The following is a 19,213-nucleotide window of genomic DNA, read 5'->3' as shown; positions in this document are numbered from 1 at the left end:
GTTTATGGGGATTCTTCCTCAAGGTCCAGGAGTGTGTTTATGGGGATTCTTCCTCAAGGTTTAGGAGTGTGTTTATGGGGATTCTTCCTCAAGGTTCAGGAGTGTGTTTATGGGGATTCTTCCTCAAGGTTCAGGAGTGTGTTTATGGGGTTTCTTCCTCAAGGTTCAGGAGTGTGTTTATGGGGATTCTTCCTCAAGGTTTAGGAGTGTGTTTATGGGGATTCTTCCTCAACGTTCAGGAGTGTGTTTATGGGGATTCTTCCTCAAGGTTCAGGAGTGTGTTTATGGGGATTCTTCCTCAAGGTTCAGGAGTGTGTTTATGGGGATTCTTCCTCAAGGTTTAGGAGTGTGTTTATGGGGATTCTTCCTCAAGGTTCAGGAGTGTGTTTATGGGGAATCTTCCTCAAGGTTCAGGAGTGTGTTTATGGGGAATCTTCCTCAAGGTTCAGGAGTGTGTTTATGGGGTTTCTTCCTCAAGGTTCAGGAGTGTGTTTATGGGGATTCTTCCTCAAGGTTTAGGAGTGTGTTTATGGGGATTCTTCCTCAAGGTTCAGGAGTGTGTTTATGGGGAATCTTCCTCAAGGTTTAGGAGTGTGTTTATGGGGATTCTTCCTCAAGGTTTAGGAGTGTGTTTATGGGCAAAGCTGGATAGACAGACCGACGGATAGATAGATAAATAGATAGATAGATAGATAGATAGATAGATAGATAGATAGATAGATAGATAGATAGATAGATAGATAGATAGATAGATAGATAGATAGATAGATAGATAGATAGATAGATAGATAGATAGATAGATAGATAGATGAGTTCTTTCCATCTATCTATCTATCCATCCGTTGGTCTATCTATCTATTTGTCTAACTATCTATTTGTTTATGACAGTTTATTACAGTTTTTCTCAGATCAGAATTGAAATTCTCAAAACGACCTGTTCAATCTTCACTTCATTGTGTCACTTGTGCACATCAAAAAAAGCATTTTCTCATTTCTTTGAACAAGTTGCAAATGCGTTTATACATCCATGCAAATGATTATGTACAATTCTCTGCTGTTTCCTACATTATCAATCGCTTATGTCTTGTTGATCCAAATGTGTTATAATGGGTCTCTGTTGAATAGTCTCACCCCCCACAACATTTAGGCATTAGTTCATAAGCCTTTACATGCAAAAATGGTTGAACAAGTTGTCATAATATGTCAAGCATATTTCTATACATTTCCATTAGAAGTTCACATTTCTACTTTTGTCTTTTTCTTTGTTTTCTTTGTGCTATGCAGTGCTGTTTTTTCCTTTCTGTGTCGCGATGACATCTGTCAACAAATTACAGTACAAACAGTCAAAGTGTAAATGTGAATCTTGTCCAGTCTCTTGGAATCAAACTCCCAGGTGTAACCTACACAATTTACAATAATCGTCATCAAAACTTTAGCCATAGTTTACATCAGAACATCCCTCCAGAGAACACGGTTATATTGACAACATGACTAAGCAGTTTGACTGTGTTATCCGTACACAATGACACAAGGACTTGTCCTTCTGATGGCCATTGATGTTCATTGACACAGATATTTACTTTTGAGAGATGAACTAAGGATTTTGAGCAAAGAAACTGGCTTTTGCAGGTACACTCTAAACAATGTTGGGTTAAAAATAACCCAAGTTGGGTTGGAAATGGACTAACTCAGCATTTGGGTTGTTTTAACCCAGCGGTTGGGTTAAATGTTTGCTTAAAACAACCCAATTGCTAGGTTAATCCATTTTCAACCCAACTTGGGTTATTTTTAACCCATCATTTTTTAGAGTGTAATCAATGGTGTTTTACTATTTGTATGAATTGTTTTGAGAACAGTTTTGCAAATGTCGTGGATGATTCGAGAAATGTGCCAAAGCGACTGAGAAAAATTGTAGATCATTGATTATTTTAGTGACACTGGCTCATACCAATACATTTTCATTATTGATATTTTATATTACTATTCATACTGTTGATGTTTTTATAAATAGCTTATACATATTAATTTATAAATATGATAAATTCGGGTCTTTCATCTATATATTAATTATGTCAATTTATTTCTAACATTTCCTCAAAATAGTGTGGGGTCAGAATCTCACAGGAGCCTGAAGGACTGGATAAATAAACGAATAGAAATAGATCTGGCTCTAGAACGCGTTCAGAATTCCTTAAATACTTTATGATCACACTGAGCCCATGAAGATTCCCAAATATGGCGAGGAATCACATCCGCTGTGGTGTAAAGCAGATTTACCAGAGTAAAACCCTCCTCCTGATGTACATGGGCTTTAGTTCTCAATGCAGCCGAGGGGGCGCGCACGCACGGGTGTGTCTCCGACTACGCCCACACGCGCACAGGTGACCCGCCCAGGTGTGAAAGTCACCGTGCACCTTCAGGAGGAGCAAACACACCTGAGCGACACGAGAGCAAACAGTCCTTGATCCAGATTGAAAGGTAAAATCGCTTTACTTCATTTCACGCTTTTTGAAATATCCATTATTGATCATATCTGACAGAACAACGCGTGTTTATGTTTGACCAGGAGGTCAAAGTGTGCGCGCGCGTGTGTGTGTGAGAGGTAAAGATATTGATATATATTGATATATATAAAGGATGTGATATATATTTATCATTTCTAATGGTTTAATGTGAACTCTGCAGATGTTACAAGTTTAATAACTTTTAATATATATATGTGTATGTATCCTACCATGCGTCAATCATAAACGACTTCTTAAGGTCATGCATTTGTGTTTTGGTAATCGATTATAAGTTGTGTGTAACCCGAGCTCCTGTGAAGTGTTTGTGTGAAGTGTCAACACGAGCTCGAGACCTGTCGAGCCGCTGTCAGTGACAGTAATCATTAGAGGAGAGTCCCGGCGGCTCGTGTGATCTCCACGCCGCTCTCGTTAACGCGTCCCCGGCCTGAGGAATGCGCTCCGCCCTGGAGGTGAAAGTACCGATCGCTCTGGTATTCAACACGGCAGATTCCTTCCTTTCACTCGACAAGAACCAGCCCGACTAGAAGGAAGTTTTGATGTGTTGGGTGTTCACAGACAGACTCAATAGTGGCAGGAGCGGCTCTATTGTGGCATATGTTAATTGGGGAGATCAGGAGGAATGTTGTCCGGCTTTAGAGGGAGTTTCTGCGGCACTGACTCACACCGGGAATCATTCATAGCGAGAGAGCTGATCTTCTGAATGGAGAAAGTGCTGTTGGAGCAGAGAAATGCATATGTTACGCAACGGTTTGACTCACTGGCGTGTTCTCATCATGACAAATCAACAAAATCCATGTGTAAGATTTGAGCTGGAAGTTGTGAAATCCTGTTGCTCCAAACGGAAGAGCTCGGGCTCGATTCCCAGAGAACAAACGCGTTACAAATATCCAGCTTCAGTTAATGAGTCACTTCTGATCTATCTATCTGTCTGTCTGTCTATCTATCTATCTATCTATCTATCTATCTATCTATCTATCTATCTATCTATCTATCTATCTATCTATCTATCTATCTATCTATCTATCTATCTATCTATCTATCTATCTATCTATCTATCTATCTATCTATCTCTCCATCTATCTATCTCTCCATCTATCTATCTCTCCATCTATCTATCTCTCCATCTATCTATCTCTCCATCTATCTATCTCTCCATCTATCTATCTCTCCATCTATCTATCTCTCCATCTATCTATCTCTCCATCTATCTATCTCTCCATCTATCTATCTCTCCATCTATCTATCTCTCCATCTATCTATCTCTCCATCTATCTATCTCTCCATCTATCTATCTCTCCATCTATCTATCTCTCCATCTATCTATCTCTCCATCCATCTATCTCTCCATCTATCTCTCCATCTATCTCTCCATCTATCTCTCCATCTATCTATCTCCATCTATCTATCTCCATCTATCTATCTCCATCTATCTATCTCCATCTATCCATCAATCATTCTGTCTATCTATCCGTCTGTCCCTCTCTATCTATCTGTCTGTCTGTCTGTCTGTCTACCCATCCGTCTATCTACCCATCCATCTATCTCCATCTATCTATCTATCTATCTATCTATCTATCTATCTATCTATCTATCTATCTATCTATCTGTCTATCTGTCTATCTGTCTATCTGTCTGTCTGTCTGTCTGTCTGTCTGTCTGTCTATATCGTTCCATCCATCTGTCCATCCATCCATCCATCTATCCATCCAATGTTCTATCTATCTGTCTATCCATCCATCATTCTATCTATCTGTCTATCTATCCATTATTCTAGCCATCTGTCTGTCTGTCTGTCTGTCTGTCTGTCTGTCTGTCTGTCTGTCTGTCTATCTATCTGTCTGTCATTTTATCTATCCATCTATTCATTGTTCCATCTGTTCATCCATCTATCTGTCCATCCATCCATCTATCCATCCAACGTTCAATCTATCTGTCTATCTAACTATCTATCTGTTTGTCTATCCAAACTTCATTCTATCTATCTGTCTGTCTGTCCATAATTTTATCTATCCATCTATTTATTGTTCCATCTGTCCATCCATCATTCTATCCATCCTTTGTTCAATCCATCCATCTGTCTATCCATACGTCTGTCCATCCATCCCTCCACATTTATCCCATAATTCTAGGGGTGTAACAGTATATCGTGTCACAATGCATCAACACAATCTGTATTGTGTGTAATTCACCCAAAATATACTGTGTGAGAAATTCAAGTTTACAGAGTTTGTGTCAGTACTACATAACCTAAATATATGTATGTTGAATATAATGCAATGAGGGAATATTTGTGGGTCCTGATAATACCAAATGCCTTATTTTACCAGTAAAAAGTGGCCTAAATTATTTGAAATATATCCAGTCAGTGGCAGAGCGCAAGCATATCCGTCTCAAATAATTCAGTATTTTCAGCTTCAGAATCATGAATATGTTTTTTCTGGTGTCACTACTGTAATACCAGATCTAGCATGTCTTTGAGTATCACAATAATATTTTATCGTGATATGTATCGAAACGTGACATGAGGGTATTGTTTCACCCCTATCACATTCCAAACTCTTATATCGGTACTGATATGAGCTTCTAGATCAGCGATATCCTGATTTAACCCAGCATTGTGTGCCAGTGATGTTGGGTCATGCGGAAGTTCAAACGTGCCGCTTCAGCTTCTTGAGGATTCCTTCAAATGTTTGGAGAAGGTTGATGGTCTCAGCAGAAACCTGTCAGAATGTGTCTGGGGAAGACGAAGGAGCTGAGGAATGTCTCCCGCTGTTTTATTCCTTTGTCTTTTGTGTGTGATGTCAGGAAGACAAACACTCGGGCATGTGAACCGCCTTCGACGCGCATTCTTTCATGTGCCAGTCGCTCATAACTTTCATTGTGCATCATGTCAGTCATCTGTTTATTAAACCATCTATGATGTTGCCATGGTGATCATCAAAAAAAAAAACCCTGTGACTCATACCGATGTGAAAATGTCATTGTTACAATGTAACATTCCGTTTCCCGCCACATTCACAATAGAGGATCAAACCGGCTATTATAGACAAATATCCACCTCTTATTAGTCAAGCGCTGTCAGATGAAATCATAGAGGTTATTAATACACAGACAGACCTGTATAGAAGGCCAGTGAAGCACTTACAGGGCTGAATCTGTGATGGTGGCCGTTTGGGCCTGGCATTGAGGGGGTCCAGTTTCCCCAATAATTGGAAATGTCTAAATTGCCCCCCCCAATATTTTATATTTTTTAATGCTACTCTCCATCACGCACCGCTCCGGTTGTTGCTAGGATGCCTCAGCGGTCTAATGCTGAACTCACACCGAACGCGAATTGAGCGAGTGATTTCCTTGTTAAGTCAATGTAAAGATGTGTTAACGCGCGATGGATGCCATTCAGCCTCATTCACGCGAAATCGGCGAATTGAGTGTCTTGCGCAATATGCGCGATTGATGTTATTTGGTAGCCTGGCGTGGCCATACTCAATTCTAGTCAGAATTTGAGTCTGGTACCGCTCCATTGAGCTTTGATTATGGGGCGTGTTTCAACCGAGCCAGGAAAGACCTCAATTGGATAGACCCACAACCAATCACAGCAACGGAGCGACGCGTAACGTTAGTTGTCAAATGTCAACAGAACTCAACTGCACTGTGTTGCCAAGTCCGTGTTTTTCTCCATGTCCGCGGGTTGAAGCGACCCCAATTATGTGATTATATAAACCCAGGAATGCGAATTTTAGCAGGCAACCTTGCCAAAATAACATATTTTGCCAACCAAACGCCATTTTTTTCCGGAGAACACCCCGGAAAGTTATTGTTTTGGGCTATAGTTTTGAGTAGCAATTGTGCGCGACATTGCAAAAACACTGGGAAACCCTGTCTGCACGCACGCTGGATTAAGTAACGTTACAAGAAAAAGATGAATGTAAATGATCTTTGCCAGTAATACAATTATTTAAGGATACACAGAGTACTTACCAACACGATCATCGTTTCTGAGAGAAATAGTGAAGGTGAATGTATATACGAACAAGTTCTCCGTTTAGGATAAGAGCAAATTCAACCCAAGAGCCTTCGATGACGTGGATGATTACGTTACTGTTGATCATCTGTCCATCATCGTCTAAAGCCCGCCCTGACAATTTCATTGGTCCGAACAGTTTCTGTTCGGGCATAATTCCTACTCTATGGAGCGAGTCCAGACCGAATTGCCCGAGCAAAAAAAATTGTGGGCGGGGCTAAATTCGGCTGGCATCCAGGCTAGTTATTTGGTGCTTTTTGTGCATTCATGCATTTGAAACGAATTCGTGTCTGACGCCCCAAGTTGAAAAATCTGAACTTAGGTGCCCGGAGTCACTCATTCAACACGGAGGAACAACTGATATTGGTTGAGCAGTCATATGGAGTTATTTAGCTTCAAACACTCGCTTTATACGCGCGTCCAGTTCGCTTTGGATGCGCGAGTGGATTCAAAATGTTCAAGGGTCCAACTAGACGCGATGGAAGTGAATTTGACTCTCAATTCACATTCGGTGTGAACGCAGCATAAGAGCGCTCGTCAACATCATAATGATGGCCAATCAGATCAAAGAAGGCGGGGCTTAATGGTCACTGAAGACTAGTGTAAATTCAAACTCTTTTAGCTTTTCGACTGATTTTGGCAGTGAGCAGTCATACGTAGCTATTTCACTTCAAACACTCGCTTTATACGCTCGTCCAGTTCGCTTTGGATGCGTGAGTGGATTCAAAATGTTCAAGCTTCCAACTAGACGCGATAGAAGCAAATTTGATGCTCAATTCGCGTTCGGTGTGAACACAGTATAACAGCGCTCGTCAATTTAAAAAAGATGGCCAATCAGATCAAAGAAGGCGAGGCTTCATGTTCACTGAAGACTAGCGTAAATTCAAACGCAGCTCTTTTAGCTTTTCCATTAAAAGTGTGTGCGTGCGTGGTAAGATATAAGTAGCTGAACATTTAATATCTGACAACTGTTTAACGACCCACAGTAACATACAGTGATGCAAACGACTCCATTTTGAATTGAAAATGTTTGAATGATGTAATCGATAACCGAATGTGATGAGACAAATGTGAAAAGTTTTGACCTATTAGATATGCAAACAAGAGTGAGTGCGTGCATATTTTTAAATAAAGTATTATTTGCAAAGTGTTTTAAAAAGTTTAAATTGATTACTTCAGAACTATAAACGCTATAATGAGAACTAGAACTTATTTTACTCTTTTTCTGTTACCCTTTATTCCAATAAATGCCCCTGTAATACTTTAATTATTTAATAAAAATTCACGCGAAAGACGCGAATTGAGTGTCTTGCGCAATATGCGCGAGTGATGTTATTTGGTGCTTTTTGTGCATTCATGCATTTGAAACGAATTCGTGTCTGACGCCCCAAGTTGAAAAATCTGAACTTAGGTGCCCGGAGTCACTCATTCAACACGGAGGAACAACTGATATTGGTTGAGCAGTCATATGGAGTTATTTAGCTTCAAACACTCGCTTTATACGCGCATCCAGTTCGCTTTGGATGCGCGAGTGGATTCAAAATGTTCAAGGGTCCAACTTGACGCGATAGAAGTGAATTTGACTCTCAATTCACATTCGGTGTGAACGCAGCATAACAGCGCTCGTCAACATCATAATGATGGCCAATCAGATCAAAGAAGGCGGGGCTTAATGGTCACTGAAGACTAGTGTAAATTCAAACTCTTTTAGCTTTTCGACTGATTTTGGCAGTGAGCAGTCATACGTAGCTATTTCACTTCAAACACTCGCTTTATACGCGCGTCCAGTTCGCTTTGGATGCGCGAGTGGATTCAAAATGTTCAAGCTTCCAACTAGACGCGATAGAAGCAAATTTGATGCTCAATTCGCGTTCGGTGTGAACACAGTATAACAGCGCTCGTCAATTTAAAAAAGATGGCCAATCAGATCAAAGAAGGCGAGGCTTAATGTTCACTGAAGACTAGCGTAAATTCAAACGCAGCTCTTTTAGCTTTTCCATTAAAAGTGTGTGCGTGCGTGGTAAGATATAAGTAGCTGAACATTTAATATCTGACAACTGTTTAACGACCCACAGTAACATACAGTGATGCAAACGACTCCATTTTGAATTGAAAATGTTTGAATGATGTAATCGATAACCGAATGTGATGAGACAAATGTGAAAAGTTTTGACCTATTAGATATGCAAACAAGAGTGAGTGCGTGCATATTTTTAAATAAAGTATTATTTGCAAAGAGTTTTAAAAAGTTTAAATTGATTACTTCAGAACTATAAACGCTATAATGAGAACTAGAACTTATTTTACTCTTTTTCTGTTACCCTTTATTCCAATAAATGCCCTTGTAATACTTTAATTATTTAATAAAAATTCACGCGAAAGAGGCGAATTGAGTGTCTTGCGCAATATGCGCGAGTGATTTTATTTGGTGCTTTTTGTGCATTCACGCATTTGAAACGAATTCGCGTCTGACGCCCGAGTTGAAAAATCTGAACTTTGGCGTCTGTTCGCACCGCGTTAACCAATCAGGAGCTGCTTGCTGCTGTGGTGAAGTGATGTGATAAATGGGGGCAGGCCCGCCCTGAGTCACTCATTCAACACGGAGGAATGACTGATATTGGCAGTGAGTAGTCACACGGAGCTATTTCGCTTCAAACGCTCTCTTTATACACGCGAGTGGATTCAAAATGTTCAAGGGTCCAACTAGACGCGATAGAAGTGAATTTGACACTCAATTCACGTTCGGTGTGAACGCAGTATAAATTCAATATGATGGCAAATCAGATCAAAGAAGGCGGGGCTTAATGGTCACTGAAGATTAGCGTGAATTCAAACTCCTTTAGCTTTTCTACCGATATTGGCAGTGAGCAGTCATACGGAGCTATTCCGCTTCAGACGCTCACTTTATACGCTCGTTCAATTCGCGACTGGATTCAAAATGTTCAAGCGTCCAACTAGACGCGATAGAAGCGAATTTGACGCTCAATTCGCATTCAGTGTGAACACAGCATAACGCCGCACGTCAATTTCAGAATGATGGCCAATCAGATCAAAGAAGGCGGGACTTAATGGTCACTGAAGATTAGCGTGAATTCAAAGCTTTTTCATTAAAAGTGTGTGCGTGCGTGGTAGGATATAAGTAGCTGAACATATAATGTCTGATAACTGTTTAACGACCCACAGTAACATACAGTGACTCCATTTGGAATTGAAAATATAATTTAAATGATGTAATTCATAACTGAATGTGATGAGTCACAACTTTTTTCAAATTTTTGACCTATTAGACAGAGTGAATGCATGCATATTTTGTAATAAATGGATTTCTTCAGAACTATATAGGCTATAATGAGTGCTAGAACTCTTTTTCATTTTCTCTTTATTCCAATAAATGCCCTTTTAATACTTTAATTATTTAATTTCTTTTGATAAAAGTTGTTGAAGACATGGTTACGGCGTTGGGTTTGTGCGACAGGGATAAGCCGCCATGCCCTGGGAGTTTTGCTCTGAGTGTGTGGAATGTGTTCAGCAGGCCTGAGAACATTGAGCTCAAGTATGTTCAGAATGAAGGTGTCACTGTCCGCTGTGTCATACACAAACAAACAGCATCAAACCTCGCAAATATCTCAGGAGTTTGACATTCTCATGAGGTTTTTCATTCTGAGCTGTCCAGGTACAGACGGCTGTTTATAACCACAGCATCAGGAAGCTTTTACACTTCTGCATGTTTGACATTTGAAGTGCCATGGCAATAGCATAATATATGACATGATTAGTATCATTTTAGCTAAGGATTATTTCAAAGTCCCATGAGATGCTCCATCACTGTACATTTTTGGGTGTATTTGTCTATATGTATGCTATGTGATTCTTGCGACTGTGCAGCTGACAGCATGCACACAGTGTTTATTTAGTCTGTTTGTTCAATGCGATTCAGTTACACGCCTGTCTTTCCATGCGACACGTGAGAACACGAGGGGCCCGGGGCCAGAGAGACCAGCCCTGATCTCTCCTGAGGGCTGGACGCTGTTCTACATGCTGGTTAATCGACCTTGAAGAATCATTGCTGGAAATGTGTGATTATTTGTAATTGTGTCCACATTGTTTTACACAAGTTATTTGTGTTGCCTACCAACCAATGATTAGTACCAAAAATACTTGGAGAGCAACTGGTTCCAGAAGTAAAAACATTTTTAAAACATCATTTTTTAATGACAGCCCTACTGTGAGCTACGAGTTATTAATCGATGGTATTTTCGTCAGTTGAAGTCGTCAGCACGCATTATTTCAGCTTAGTTTTAAAACAGCGTAATTCCTGGTGAAGAACTACATTACCCATGAAAATCCCACCAATCTGAGAGTCGAAACAAGAGTTTGTTAGCTCCACCCACTCTCTAGAAGCACTAAACTTGTTTTTATATATAATCATTTTTAAATGAGTAGTTTTATATCCCTCCATCATTTTTAATATGATTATGCAATTTGCAATGCATCATGGGATTGTAGTTCTTTCCCTCACTAAAGCTGTTAAGTTCACAGTTTTGTTTTTTTAAATACTTTTTATGCGCCAAATGAATGTTTATGATGTTGTGATTCTCCTCGTATAGCAGGTTGGTTTAGTTCATAGCGTGAAAATTGCGTAAAATAAGCTTAAGATTGGTGTCACAGCAGGATTATTATTGTTAACTATACAACTAAAAGCATAAAAAAACATTTGCATTACTTGAAATAATATATATTTTTAAAGTTAATGTCTTTAAAAACTATATAGACAAACTAAACTTTTAAAACAAACTAAATTTAAAACAAGAATGTAATATAAAATTACCATTATTTCAAAATATTAACAAAAACTTGCATAAAAATGCATTATTGCCATATTATTTTGGACATTTTCATTACTTTAATTTTTTTATTTTTTATAAATGTTTTTAAAAACTATATAGACATTTAAAGAAAGCAAAAACTAATTAAAAACGCATTTTTAAAATCTAAAATGAGAACACAAAATTACCATTATTTCAAAATATTAACAAAAACTTGCATAAAAATGCATTATTGCCATATTTTGGAAATTTTCATTACTTAATTTTTTTTATTTTATTTATGTTTTTAAAAACTATATAGACTTTTAAAGAAAGCAGAAACGAATTAAAAAACAATTTTTTTAATTTTAAAATGAGAACACAAAATTACTTCAAAATATTAACAAAAACGTGCATAAAACCATATTATTTTGGACATTTTCATTACTTGAATTTTAAATATTTTTATTAATGTTTTTAAAAACGATATAGACATTTAAAGAAGGCAATAACTAACTAAAAAACCCTTTTTTTTATTTAAAATGAGAACATTAAATAAAAATTACTTTAAAATATGAACAAAAACTAGAAATGATACTAAACACCTAAAGTGCATATAATTTTTTACATGGTGCCATGATAAATATTTGTTTTTGTGGACATGTACTGTGTATTTTGGACTCAAAGCATCATTTAAATCCCACCGTACATGAGTATCTGATGCCATTATAGTACCATAGTTTCACCGTGGTAATTAAAAGATAGGAAATGGTAATTTTGTATCGAACTGTATGTTTTAAGCTGCAGTTATGTTCTCATTTCCCATGCCTTTGGCTGCTTTGCATGTAATGGTTTTAAATGTTGTCAGTAGCGTGGCGACAGCCACACCTCGCTGACATTAGCTCGTTCAATAGTCTGTGCGTTCAGGAGGATTGACAGCAGGAATCGTCTGCTGTGTTTGTTTTGAATTGTCAGTCATCTGTCAGAGCCTTGTTGTTTCGCTCTCTCGTATTTCATTACGGTCTTATTTGCATGTGAAGTCGGTTGCCTGGTATTTTTCCACCTCCCCGAAGGATCGCCCCTCGTCTCGCAAACCCAAAACTTGGCAACCGGCCAATGTTTGGTCACCAATTATTTTTTCTTGATTGGGCTTCTGTCTCCGTCACAATTAAGCTCCACATCAGGGCTAATTGGGATGGAGTTTGTTGGTTTGTTTTTTTAACTTAAAGTAAGTAAACTTTAAGTGAGGAGTAGGTGCATATCGCCCCCTGTCTGCGGCTCTGAGATCGGCCTGGGTTTGGGTTCGATTAGGATCAGAACTGTGGCTCACAGGGCCCATACAAATGTGTGATAAGTACACTAATTTGTCAGTCCCCTTTAAAACTCGTATGAAAAAGGCTTCATCCCCATTTTTTAGTCTGCGTTATTCAGCGTGTTCTTCAATACATGGCAGCATCAGCATCAAAAGTTGTTAATCGAATCGAAGTCGTCAGCACACATTATTTCAGCTTAGTTTTAAAACAATCATGTTTAACAGTGGAATTCCTAAAGAACTACATTACCCATGATGCCGTGCAAAAATTCCAGCAATCAGAGAGTCAAAACAAGAGTTAATTAGCTCCACCCACCCCCACGAAGCACTAAACTTGTTTTTATATATAATCATTTTTAAATGAGTACTTTTATATCCCTCCATCATTTTTAATATGATTATGCTGTTTGCAATGCATCATGGGATTGTAGTTCTTTCCCTCTCTAAAGCCGTTAAGTTCACGGTTTTGTATTTTTAAATACTTTTTTGCGTCAAATTTAATGTTTATGATGTTGTGATTCTCCTCGTATTGCAGGTTGGTTTGGTTCATAGCGTGAAAATTGCGTAAAATAAGCTTAAGATTGTTGTCACAGCAGGATTATTGTTAACTATACAACTAAAACAACGAAAAATTGAACTAATATATATATTTGTTTAAAGTTAACGTTTTTAAAAACTACATAGACTAATTCAAATGTATATTTTTTTTAAATATATTTTAGTCTGCGTTATTCAGCATGTTCTTTAATACGTAGCAGGGTCAACATCAGAAGCAGAGGACAGTGTGTGTGTGTGTGTGTGTGTTTATTGATAGATTATGATATCTGCATCTGTGTAGTTATTTGTCATAAATGCAGTTTACCTTATGATGCGGGAGCAATACAAGACGCTTTCCCGTCCACTGTAAAATCTGGGCTTATTTGTTTCTTCTATGAAATTCCTTTCATCTAAACACCATGTGACTTTTCCTACTATATACTTCAGTGCAATAAAATTGCTAATTTTTGTATATTTTATAATAAATGCTAAAAGAATTATAAAAGCAGATTAGCTAATGAGTGGTCCTCCGCTGCCATCCACTGGTTATAGTGATAATTTATGTCATATTCATGAGCAGTGTTGGGGAAAGTTACTTTGAAAAGTAATGCATTACAATATTGCGTTACTCCCTTAAAAAGTAACTAATTGAGTTACTTAGTTACTTTGTAAGAAAGGTATTGCGTTACGTTACTTTTGCGTTACTTTTTCTCACCTGGGCTGGGCTTGTTTTTGTTTATAACAAAAAAGTTATATTTTTGTGCAACGGTAAAGACCTCATCATACCAAAATTGAAATAATAAGCCCCAGGCTGAGGTAAAAATGCAAATTCCCGCATGAACAATAGAGGGCGCAGCTCTGGATAATAGTAGAATAGGATGCAGGAGAAAAAAGTTTTACCAATAAAAACCAAATATCTAGTAATTTTCATCATCAAAGGTCAGCAGCAAGACATTGGTAAATAAAATATAAAGGTAGATTATGCATAAAAATAGTTGTTTTATTTATTTATTTAATTATTGGAGGTTTGCATAGTATTCTGATTTTGTATTTGACTGATTTTATTCATTTTGAGGTGAACAGAATCTTTATTGTGCAAGTGAGATAAATAAATGCTCACATTTAGTCTGGAACTACAATAACCCTCATGTTCACACACACACACACACACACACACACACACACACACACACACACCTCTGCACTTATTTTTCTCACCATGGGGGCAGGAGAGCTGTCAGTCAAATTAATGCGAAAAAGTAACTTGTGTTACTTTTTGAAAAAGTAACTCAGATATTTTGTTGTAAATTTTAAAAGTAATGAGTTACTTTACTAGTTACTTGAAAAAGTAATATTATTACGTAACTCAAGTTACTTGGATTATGTAATTTGCGAGAGTGGGCGGAGCTATCAAGTTTATAGTTTATGATTATCTAATTTGCATCAATAGGAGTGGGCGGAGCTAACAAGTTTATTTTGTGTGTAGAGAGACGCCTGGATTATGTAATTTGCATTAATAGGAGTGGGCGGAGCTATCAAGTTTATAGTTTATGATTATCTAATTTGCATCAATAGGAGTGGGCGGAGCTAACAAGTTTATTTTGTGTGTAGAGAGACGACTGGATTATGTAATTTGCATTAATAGGAGCGGGCGGAGCTATCAAGTTTATAGTTTATGATTATCTAATTTGCATCAATAGGAGTGGGCGGAGCTAACAAGTTTATTTTGTGTGTAGAGAGACGCCTGGATTATGTAATTTGCATTAATAGGAGCGGGCGGAGCTATCAAGTTTATAGTTTATGATTATCTAATTTGCATCAATAGGAGTGGGCGGAGCTAACAAGTTTATTTTGTGTGTAGAGAGACGACTGGATTATGTAATTTGCATTAATAGGAGTGGGCGGAGCTAACAAGTTCATAGTTTATGATTATCTAATTTGCATTAATAGGAGTGGGCGGAGCTAACAAGTTTATTCTGTGTGTAGAGAGATGACTGGATTATGTAATTTGCATTAATAGGAGTGGGCGGAGCTAACAAGCTCTTGTTTCGACTCCGATTGGTGGAATTTTCTGCACAGCATCATGGGTAATGTAGTTTTTCTCCAGGAGTTCCACGGTTGCTTTAATACTAATGCGGCTGTAGATCAGAAACCGTGAATATTATGCATCATTAACATCTTCTAGGTTATTTTCCGAAGTCTAGACGTCTGAATGTGTGTCTCTCTCTTTGTGTGTGTGTGTGTGCGTTTTGCTTGAATTATGACTTGCAGTCAGTCGTATTAATCCCTGGTTTCGTTATAGTCTGACTTATTCATGAAAGTGTTCACAATGCAGAAACTTAAACCAGACTGTCAGCAGATCGTCCGTCTTCTTTAGAAGCAAACAAACCCTTTCAGATCTAAATCCAGTCCTTTATCAGCCGTCAGGACGGACGGAGGAAGACATCGGCATACATTTATGTATTTAATACTCATCCGCCAGTTTTTAGTCAGTGATGATGACACAGGAAATGAAGCTAACACTGAATGTGCATCTGCAGTCAGTCTGACTCTCTCTCTCTATAATCATTGGCCTATTGTTCGGCCAATTACTCGAGGGTTTAATGGGAGATAAGTGGCCAGAGATACGGAACAGCGCATGTTAGCGCAGCGCTGGTTATGAAGCTCTTGAGATTATTAACAAAAGGCCTGAATGCCTGACTTCCAGCTGTGCTGCTGATGTTCCCATTGTAACACCTGGCCTTCCGTTTGATTGGCGTCCGAGCCGCTGTCGTACGGGCTGACATCCAGCCAAATCCTGCCAGAGTTTCCCCGATTAGCCTGCCAAGTTCGTCTGGGAAATAAGTAGGTGTGATCGTCGAAACAAGCCTCAAACCACAGGCTCTGTCTTCTGCTGGAAATCAGTTGCTTTTACTGGCTTTGTTGGCATTTTTGTATTTTTTGGGGCATTCATCCAACAACTTACCGTTTGATTACTGAGGTGTGGCCACAGATTATAAGAGTGTATTAAATATTAAAAGAAAAGTTGAATATAAACAATAATAATATTTTAGGTCAGCAGCAATAGCCGTATATGGCACAGTGTCCTGGGTTCGAGTCCCGGCTCGTGGACCTTTCTTCACTTTCTGTTAACTACTGTCATAATAAAGACAAAAACGGCACAAAAAAAATCGTATATATTTTAAAATAAATATATATTATAATTATTATATTATTCATATTATTTTTGTCATTTATATATTTATATGATCAGGTCTTTAACTGAAAAAAATATACTTTCATTAATTTATAATATTTATATTACTATTATTATTATTATTATTATTATTATTATTATTATTATTATTTTTAATTTAATTCATTTATGTATTTAAATTTATAAAATCTTTAACTGAAATAAATTTATAATAAGTTTATTATTATTATTTTTAATATTATTTTAATTGTATTCATTTATATATTTATTTTTATGAAATCTTTACCTGAAACAAATCAGTATTAATAATAATAATAATATTTTAATTAGCATTTTTACTATTTAATATTCTTATAAATATTACCATTATTACTAATATTATTTTAATTTTATTTGTTTATATATTTTTAAATCAAATCTTTAACTGAAATTAAATTATAATATATAATTGAATTATTATTTTTACTATTATTATTAATATTCGAATTGTATTTTATATATTTATTTTTATAAAATCTTTAACTGAAATAAATCAGTATAATAAAAAAATAATAATATTTTAATTAGTATTTTTGCTATTTAATATAATAATAATAATAATAATAATAATAATAATAATAATAATAATTATTATTATTATTATTATTAAAATGTTATTCATTTTTATACATATATCCATATATATGTTTATCAAATCTTTAACTGAAATTAATCTATAATAAAAAAGTAATTATTTTTTCTATTATTATTATTATTATTATTATTATTATTATTTTAATTGTATTTATATATTTATTTTTATTAAATCTTTTACTGAAATTAATCTATAATAAAAAAGTAATTATTTTTACTATTATTATTTTAATTGTATTTTATATATTTATTTTTATCAAATATTTTAATGAAATTAATTTTATTTGTTTATATATTTTATCAAATCTTTAATTTAAATAAATACATAATTTATTATTATTATTATTATTATTATTATTATTAATACATGTTATTATAAATAATAATCATATTTTTGTTGTTAATTTATATATATATTTTATCAAATCTTTAACTGAAAAAATAATACTTTTATTCATTTATAATATTTATATTATTGTTCTTGGATGTCTTTAATGGGACACTGGTCAGCTATACAGCCTGTAATGGGACACTGGTCAGCTGTACAGCCTGTAATGGGACACTGGTCAGCTATACAGCCTGTAATGGGACACTGGTGAGCTGTACAGCCTGTAATGGGACACTGGTCAGCTGTACAGCCTGTAATGGGACACTGGTCAGCTATACAGCCTGTAATGGGACACTGGTCAGCTGTACAGCCTGTAATGGGACACTGGTCAGCTATACAGCCTGTAATGGGACACTGGTGAGCTGTACAGCCTGTAATGGGACACTGGTCAGCTGTACAGCCTGTAATGGGACACTGGTCAGCTATACAGCCTGTAATGGGACACTGGTCAGCTGTACGGCCTGTAATGGGACACTGGTCAGCTGTACAGCCTGTAATGGGACACTGGTCAGCTGTACAGCCTGTAATGGGACACTGGTCAGCTGTACGGCCTGTAATGGGACACTGGTCAGCTGTACAGCCTGTAATGGGACACTGGTCAGCTGTACAGCCTGTAATGGGACACTGGTCAGCTGTACAGCCTGTAATGGGACACTGGTCAGCTGTACAGCCTGTAATGGGACACTGGTCAGCTATACAGCCTGTAATGGTACACTGGTCAGCTGTACGGCCTGTAATGGGACACTGGTCGGCTGTACGGCCTGTAATGGGACACTGGTCAGCTATACAGCCTGTAATGGTACACTGGTCGGCTGTACGGCCTGTAATGGGACACTGGTCGGCTGTACAGCCTGTAATGGGACACTGGTCAGCTGTACAGCCTGTAATGGGACACTGGTCAGCTGTACAGCCTGTAATGGGACACTGGTCGGCTGTACAGCCTGTAATGGGACACTGGTCAGCTGTACAGCCTGTAATGGGACACTGGTCAGCTGTACAGCCTGTAATGGGACACTGGTCAGCTGTACAGCCTGTAATGGGACACTGGTCAGCTGTACAGCCTGTAATGGGACACTGGTCAGCTGTACAGCCTGTAATGGGACACTGGTCAGCTGTACGGCCCGTAATGGGACACTGGTCAGCTGTACGGCCTGTAATGGGACACTGGTCAGCTGTAGCTCAGCTGCTGGTCGAGTAACGGATGATCTGGGATCAGTGCACTCCACTGAGCCACAGCGTCTTCTGTCTCCTAGCAACAAGAATCAGGGAGTGTTTGGAATTTGTCCAGGAGTGACTTAACGTAGAATTCCAATGGAGTGAGTCACGTTGTCATGGCAACAGGAGCTCGTGTCACAGAGAACGGTTGGACCTCAGCCAATCAGAACGTCGTGTTTGCAGTGTCGACAAGTTCATGCTTTGAGGCTTGAGGCTGTCGGATTTACACCTGAAGCTGTTGGAGTTATTGTGTGTGATGTGAAATATGTATCAGGATTGGTGACAAAGGCGGTGTCGACAGCATTATGAGTAACTCCCATCATTACATGCTCTGAAAAATGCTGTTAATATAGAAGTGTGTGTGTGTGTGTGTGTGGGGTTTTGTGGAGCTCGAGGTGCTCTGGTCAGACTTTGACCCTGAGGGCGGTTCACTAATGCAAACGCTCACGGTCTGAAGGTCAAAGGTGACGGACAGTCATTACACCGTCAATCAATCACACTCTTTTATTTATTTATTTATTACTTAAAGGACTTAAAGGATCTGCTGCTAACATCTTGGTGCCAGATCCCACAGCACACCT

At 37.7% G+C, this 19,213-nt stretch overlaps 1 protein-coding gene across 3 annotated transcripts in view; it reads left to right on the top strand.

The window, feature by feature from the left end:
- Positions 1-2,379: 2,379 nt before the first annotated feature.
- LOC307136864 (uncharacterized protein) overlaps positions 2,380-19,213 on the top strand; it is a 54,083-nt gene continuing 37,249 nt past the window's right edge. Inside the window, exon 1 of one of the 3 annotated variants that reach the window (XM_079834181.1) lies at positions 2,380-2,478. The gene's annotated coding sequence lies outside the window, so the exon portion shown is untranslated. The remainder of the gene's footprint in view (positions 2,479-19,213) is intronic. The other 2 variants (XM_079834182.1, XM_079834180.1) reach the window with 2 other exon arrangements.

This window comes from Gobio gobio, assembly GCF_949357685.1.
Source record: "Gobio gobio genome assembly, chromosome: 14".
NCBI classification, from domain to species: domain Eukaryota; kingdom Metazoa; phylum Chordata; class Actinopteri; order Cypriniformes; family Gobionidae; genus Gobio; species Gobio gobio.
The sequence above is the reverse complement of the archived record's forward strand: the minus strand, read 5'-3'. Positions and strand labels throughout refer to the sequence as shown.